The sequence below is a fragment of the Tupaia chinensis genome, unplaced genomic scaffold, assembly GCF_000334495.1.
Source record: "Tupaia chinensis unplaced genomic scaffold, TupChi_1.0 Scaffold000451_2, whole genome shotgun sequence".
NCBI lineage: Eukaryota > Metazoa > Chordata > Mammalia > Scandentia > Tupaiidae > Tupaia > Tupaia belangeri.
Window position 1 is genome coordinate 2,923,240 of NW_006159958.1, and position 7,306 is coordinate 2,930,545.

Sequence of the window (7,306 nt, forward strand, 5' to 3'; positions counted from 1 at the left end):
CCCCCCCCCCCAGCAGGGATGGTCAGGTTACAATCCCTTTTCCTCCATTCTCCTCCTGGGATCTTGGGCATGCATGCACATGCACCTGAATGATTTTAAAGCCACGGAGCCTGGGACTTGAACCATGGTTGGCTACATGGGAGTCCAGTGATATAACTACTATGCCACTTGCTGGTCCCAGAACCCATTTTTGTAATAGCAAACAGTGTTATTCCATTCATGAGTGCAGGGCCCTTATGACCCAGTCACCTCTCAAAGGTCCCATGTCTCAACATTGTTGCACTGGGAATTAAGTTTTCAACACAGGAACTTGAGCGGACTCATTCAGACCAAAATGATTGGTTATTTTGGGACACCGGCAAGTGGTGTAGTAATGACTAAGGTGCTGGAGTGACACGTAACCAATGGTGATTTGAGTCCCGGACTCAGTGGCTTGAAACATATTGGGTGCTTGTGCATACATGCCCCAAATTCCAAGAGAATGGAGGAGAAGGGATTGTAGTGTGATCACCCCTCTGCCCAGGTGGTGACTTCTCGATGTCTCCCAGGTGAGCACACACTCCCTATAGCAAAACTCTCTCTCTCTCAAAAATAGTAATAATAATCAGTATTTTAAATCTACAGCTTAAACACAGACATGTACAATACCATAAGAGTTGCAGATAAGAGATGTCCTTGCAGCATTTCAAGTAGTTCCCCAAGGTCACAAATTTACTCTGGAATCAAACACATGAACAAAATCCATGTGTATAGGGTGCAGACAGCACACTGCCAGTCCTTTGAACTAACATCTATATAGAATATGTTGTCTGTTAAAGCATATTTTAAAATAATCATAATAATTATTATTTTGTTTAACTTTATTTATTTATTTATTTATTTATGTATTTTAATTTGACCAGAGAGGGACAGAGAGAAAGAGAGAAAGTGAGAAAGCAAGCTGCCAGGTCCGGGAATGGAACCGTGGTTGGCCTTAACCACCATGCCACCGGCTGGCCCCAAAGCATATGTTTTTAAAATGTGTTATTTTAAAGTTTATATGTAATGAAGATTCAATAGTGCACAGAGAACAAAAGTAAAAATAGGTAAATTGAATTATGTCAAATGTAAAAACTTTCATATCAAAAGACACAATCAACAGAGTGAAACAGCAACCTATGAAGTGGAAGAAAATATTTGCAAGTAAATACTTGATAAAGGATTAATATCCAGATTTTGGAAAGAATTCTTACAACTCAGGAACCAGCAGGTGGTGTGGTGGCTAAGTAGTTGGGCACTTCCCCATAGCCATGTGTTTGAAGCATAGTTTGAGTCCCAGACCTGGTGCTTAAACTCACACTGGGCATATGTGCATGCATGTCCACAATCCTGAGAGGAGAATGGAGGAGAAAGGACTGCGGATGGCCATCCCCCTGAGGGGTTATTTCTCACTTTCTGTCTCTCTCTCTCTGTCTTTCTGGTGAACACACGTGCCCTATAGCAAAAGCCTCTCTAAAAAGAAAATTCTTACAACTCAACAGCATTGCAACAACAAAACAAATAATTCAATGACAAAATGTGCAAAGGACTTCAATCTCTCCAAATAAAGTATATAAATGATCAACAAGCACATGAAAAATATCACTAATCATTAGAAAACTGTAAATCGAAACCACAATTAAATAACCACACTCCCTATAATGGCTACTAAAATACACACACACACACACACACACACGACGCGCGCGCAGAAAACAAAATGTGGAGAAATTAGAACCCTTGTTCACTGTTGGTGGAAATGTAAAATGGTGAAACTGCTATGGTGTGCAGTATGGTAGTTCCTCAAAAGTTAAAAATAGTATTACCACATGATCCAGCAATAATCGGGGTCTAAGAGACAGTGGTGTATCCATGCTCAAAAGAGCAGTATTCACAATAGGCAAAAGGTGAGACCAACCCAAGTGTCTACTGGTGGATGAATGAATAAATAAGGCATGGTCTTTACATACAATGGAGTGTTATGGCCTTAAAAAGGAAGGAAGTTCTGACACATGGTCCAACTAGGATAAGGCTTGAAGACATTATATTGAGGGAAAAGAGCCAGACATAAAAAATAAAATAAATACTGTCTGATTTCTCAAATAGAATAGTGGTTGTCAGAGGCTAGGGGAGGGGTGTATGAGGAGGTATTGTTTAATGGAAACAGAGTGTTAGTTTTGCAAGATACAAAAGTCTGGACATTGGTTGCACAATGATATAAATACATTTCACAGTACTTCATGATACACTTAAAAATAGGTAAAATGGGAGACCAACAGATGGCAGAATGGTTATGTCATTGGAAGACTCCCACGTAGTCGACCAAGTTTTGAGTCCCAGACCCAATGAATGACTTAAAACTCACGCCAGATGCATGTGCATGTGTGCCCAAGATCCCAAGAGGAGAATGGAGGAGAAGGGACTGTGGCTTGGCCATTCCCCCTGTGGGGTGATTTCTCACTTTCTGTCTCTCTGTCTCTCTGGCGAGTGCACATGCTCTATAGCAAAAATCTCTCTCTTAAAAAAAAAAAAAAAAAGGGAAAAATGGGGTCTCGCAGATAGCATGGAGGTTAAGGTGCTGGATCCCACAGGGCCAACTGTGTAGTTTGAGTCCCTGACCCAGCGGCATGAAATCACACTGGGTGTGTGTGTGCATGAATACCCAAAATCCCAAGAGGAGACTGGAGAAAATAGGATTGCAGCGTGAACACCCCCTAGGGGATGATTTCTCACCTTCCTTCTTTCTCACTTCCCACTGTCTCTCTCTAGCAAGTGCACATGACCTATAGCAAAATAAGAAAAAAAGAAAGAGGTAAAATGACAAATGTATGTGTGTTTTACCACAATAATTTGTTTTTAAAAAGAGTGAAAGAGAACACCCTCAACAGTATGTGCAAGAATTGCTTAGAACTTACATCTACAGACAGTTTTTCAAGGGCCGTGATTTGTCACTGACTTTGATTACTATACCCTGTGCCTGGTGATAATAAAAGCAAACAACCTTCAGTCCATTTTGATTGTGGGGTTGAAATTCCCCATGGGTTATACACCCTCTTCCTGCCTGTCCCAAAGCAGACCATTCTCACTGCCCATCCTGGACACTGCTCGTCTTAACACCCTTGCAAAGGTTGGCCACAGCCCAGCTCTGCTGCTTCTTAGCTCTGTGGCCCTGAGAAGGTTTCTTAGGAACACTTTCACCTAGACAAGGAGGTTCTCCTAGTATGGAACTCACAGAACTGAGACAAGGATTCAGTTAATAACATACATTAGAGGGCTGAGGATAGTACTTAGAACAATCTATGTTCAAGTATTCACTTCACCTGGCGTCCCCAAACCCCACCTTTAGTCATCAGACATAAACTGTTTAGATTGTTTTCATTTGAATTATTTGACAACATTTAAAAATCAAAGTATTTTATGTAAAATCTGGATGTATACTTTCTCATAAAAGTCAGATGTTCTGGCAACATTGGGCCCATTTTCTCACATGACAATGACATATTGGAGATGACTGCTTTTCTTCTTTTCTTTTCTTTTTTCTTTTCTTTTTTTAAGGGAGAAACAGAGAGAGTGAAAGTGAGAATGAGAAATCATCTCCTGAGGGGATGGTCACACTGCAATCAATCCCTTCTTCCTCAGTCTCCTCTCAAGATTTTGGGCATGCACAGACTGATGAATGGATTGAAAAAGTGTGGCACATATGCTCTATGGAATACTACTGAGCCATAAAAAATCAATAAGACCCTGGCATTTGATAGAAAGTGGTCAGATATGGAGGATCTATTGCTGAGTGAAGTAAGCCAGGATATGATATGAAAGATATTGTATGTATCCACTCAATATATACAGACTATCCACACTTTATGGTAGAGATAGAAATATTGGAGGGCAGGGACCAGCAGTTAGTGTAATGGCTATGTCGCTGGACTCCCATGTAGTCGACTGCAGTTCGTGTCCCAGACCCAGTGGCTTAAACTCACGCTGGGTGCGTGTGTGTGCATGCCCAAGATCCCGAGAGGAGAATGGAGGAGAAGGGATTGCGGCATGGCCACCCCCCCGGGGGGTGATTTCTCGCTTTCTGTCTCTCTGTCTCTCTGTCTGGCGAGCGCATGCGCCCTATAGCAAAAAACCTCTCAAAAAAAAAATTGGAGTAATAATAATAATCTGGGAAAAAAAGAAAATCTATTGGGTGAGGATGGGGATTTTAATGTCTTTGTATTGACTGATATGAATGGTATTCCTTCTGGAAAAAGAAATGTAATACACTGTAAAGTTATATGTGATTCAATGCAATATGAACAAGATTATGGTAATAATAAAAAATTAAAAAAAAAAAGATTTTGAGCATCCACGCACATGTGCCCAATGTGATTTTCAAGCCACCAGGACTTGAACCATAGTTGACCATGTGGGAATCCAGAGCTTTAACCACCACACCACCCACTAGCCCCAGGCTGCTGCCTTTTAAAGAAGGGTTTGTGATCTCTCCAGTTTGCCAAAGTCCCCACATACCCTGTTGTCCTCTCAGACAGCTTTCATTGTGTACGTTATCTGTCACTCTGCTAGGCCTATGAGTATGTGGCCCCTGTTGAAGATCAATCTATAACTTATATCCCTGTCCTATTCTCCAGATCTTCACTTTAGGAGAATTAAATAAAAATCACTTCCTCTTTCAGAGTCTGAGTTTTCTGGGCTCACAAACGGGACCAACCATTTGGTACCAAGGAGAAAATTTCTCGCCATTGTCTAACCATTGAAATTATTCTTTCCCCTTCCCCATTTATGACTTCTGCCTTTCAGGTCACCCTGAAATCTCTAAGACCTTGGCATACATTATTCAGGGCAACTTGGATGTCGCAGTATCTAGGTGAATCATCCTAAGCCCTGGCTCAAATAAATCATTTTTATTTCACCTACTGTGCTAATGCCTCTTTTCAGGTTAAGGCTGGAAATTTTTTAGTTTTTCTGGGTTTCTGTCCCAACACTGCTATGTCAAGGAAGGACAAATTCAAATTCCCCACACCAAAAACAAATGACTTAAATACAATGTTGGCGCTAGTTTACAGGGAGCTAAGGAAATAGCACTGAAAAAGTGGAGCCATGGGCAGCAAGAGAGAGAGTGAGTGCAGAAGGACCACGCATCTCAGACTTTTTTTTTTTTTTTTTTGGAGAGGTTTTTTCGCTACAGGGCGCGTGCGCTCGCCAGACAGACAGAGAGAGACAGAGAGACAGAAAGCAAGAAATCACCCCCCAGGGGGGATGGTCACGCCGAAATCCCTTCTCCTCCATTCTCCTCTCGGGATCTTGGGCATGTACGCACACGCGCCCGGCGTGAGTTTTAAGCCACCAGGTTCAGGATGCGAACCGCGGTTGACTACGTGGGAGTCCAGCGACATAGCCATTACACTAACTGCTGGTTCCCTTCTCAGACTTCTTATTACATCTTTTGTCTACCCAATCGAATCTCCAGCTTAGCCCTGGATGCATCTGGCCTGACATACACAGGCTGGCCCTATAGATACATTTATATAAGTGAAATAAGCAGTTCCTTAAACAGTGTTTACCTTTCATACAGGTGATCGCTCGAATGACTTCTAACCTACCTTTCATCTTTTGAGTGTTCACATGTCTTTTTTTCTACTTAAATGTGGATTTTTATTAATGTGTAATATACACTGTTGGTGTTGGGAAATGAACCGATACCTGAAGCTGGCTCTATATACCCTTCTCTGGTTGGAAGACAAGGCCCTCTCCCGAGAACACGCCTGAGAAGTAGAGCTCTTCTTCCTCTCTGACACTACAGATCTATTAAAAGAATTAGAAGGAAGTGTATAATTCATCGGAAACAAGAAAACCAACACAGAGGCACAAGAACTATGAGAAAACAAAGAAATCTCTCTTTCTCAAGGAAACAGAACAACTCCTCAAATCCACAGCCAGCCAGCAGAATAGAACTTGCAGAAATGTCAGAAAAAGGATCTAGAATATTCATAGTGACAAAACTAAATGAGATGCAAGAGAAAACAGATAACCAACTGCGGGAGATGAAAACGTCCTTCCATGGCTTGAAGGAGGAAATAAAAACAAACAAAAAAAGGATTAAACAGAACATCTAGAGATGAAGACTGCAATACAGGATATCAAAACCTCCCTCAATAATATTAGTATCAGATAAGACATGCAGAAGATTAAGTCTCTGAAGACAAACCTCTGACTTAGACAATACCACAAAAAAGAATGAAAAAATAACCACGCCAACATAAGAAAAACATACAGGGGACCAGAAGGTGGCGTGGTGGTTAAGGTGCTGGATGCTCCCACATGGCTGACCACGGTTCAAATCCTGGACCTGGTGGCTTGCTTTCTCACCTTCTCTCTCTCTCTCTGTCTGTCTGTGTGTGTCTCTCTGGTCAAAATAAAAAAAAAAATGAATGAATAAATAAAGTTAAATAATTAAAAAAAAAAGAAAAACATACAGGAAATACTAGATACCATCAAATGCCAAAACATCTGAATAATTGGTATTCCAGAAATACTTGCAGAAAACTTTCTAAATCTAGAGAAACATTCCAATATCTAGATACAAGATAGTAAAAGACTCCATGTAGAGTCAACCTAAGGAAATCTTCTCCATGGCACATCATGGACAGATTGGTCAGATCAAAGACAAAACAAGATTCTAAAAATGGCAAGAGAGAAGCACCAAGTTACTTACAAAGGTTATTCCATTAGGCTAACATCAGAACTCTCAATGGAAATAGTGCATGAAAGAAAAGAATAAGAAGATATATTCAAAATGCTAAAAGAAAACCAATTTCAACCAAGAATATAATGCCCAGCAAGACTTTCCTTCATATGGGAAGAACAAATGAAATCATTCTCGGATGAACAAAAACTGAAAGAATTTACCAACACTAAACAAGCTCTTGACGAAGTACTGATGGGAGTACTATATCAGGAAAACTAAAGAGAGACAAAAAAGAAAAAAGAGAACAAAAAAAAAAAAAAAAAAAACAACCAAGAAGGCAGCTAACAAAATGGCAGAAAAAAGTAAAAATCAATAAATTAATAAAAATTAAAAATAACAGTAAATGTTAATGAACTAAGTTCTCCAACTGAAAGACACAAATTGGCTGAATAGATTAAAAAAAAATCTATATGTTGCCTACAAGAAACACAGTTCGTGGGGCTGGTAGTTGGTGTGTTGGTTAAGGCCGCCGGACTCCCACATGGTCGACCACAGTTTGAGTCCCAGACCTGGTGGCTTGCTTTGTTTCTCTCTCTTTCA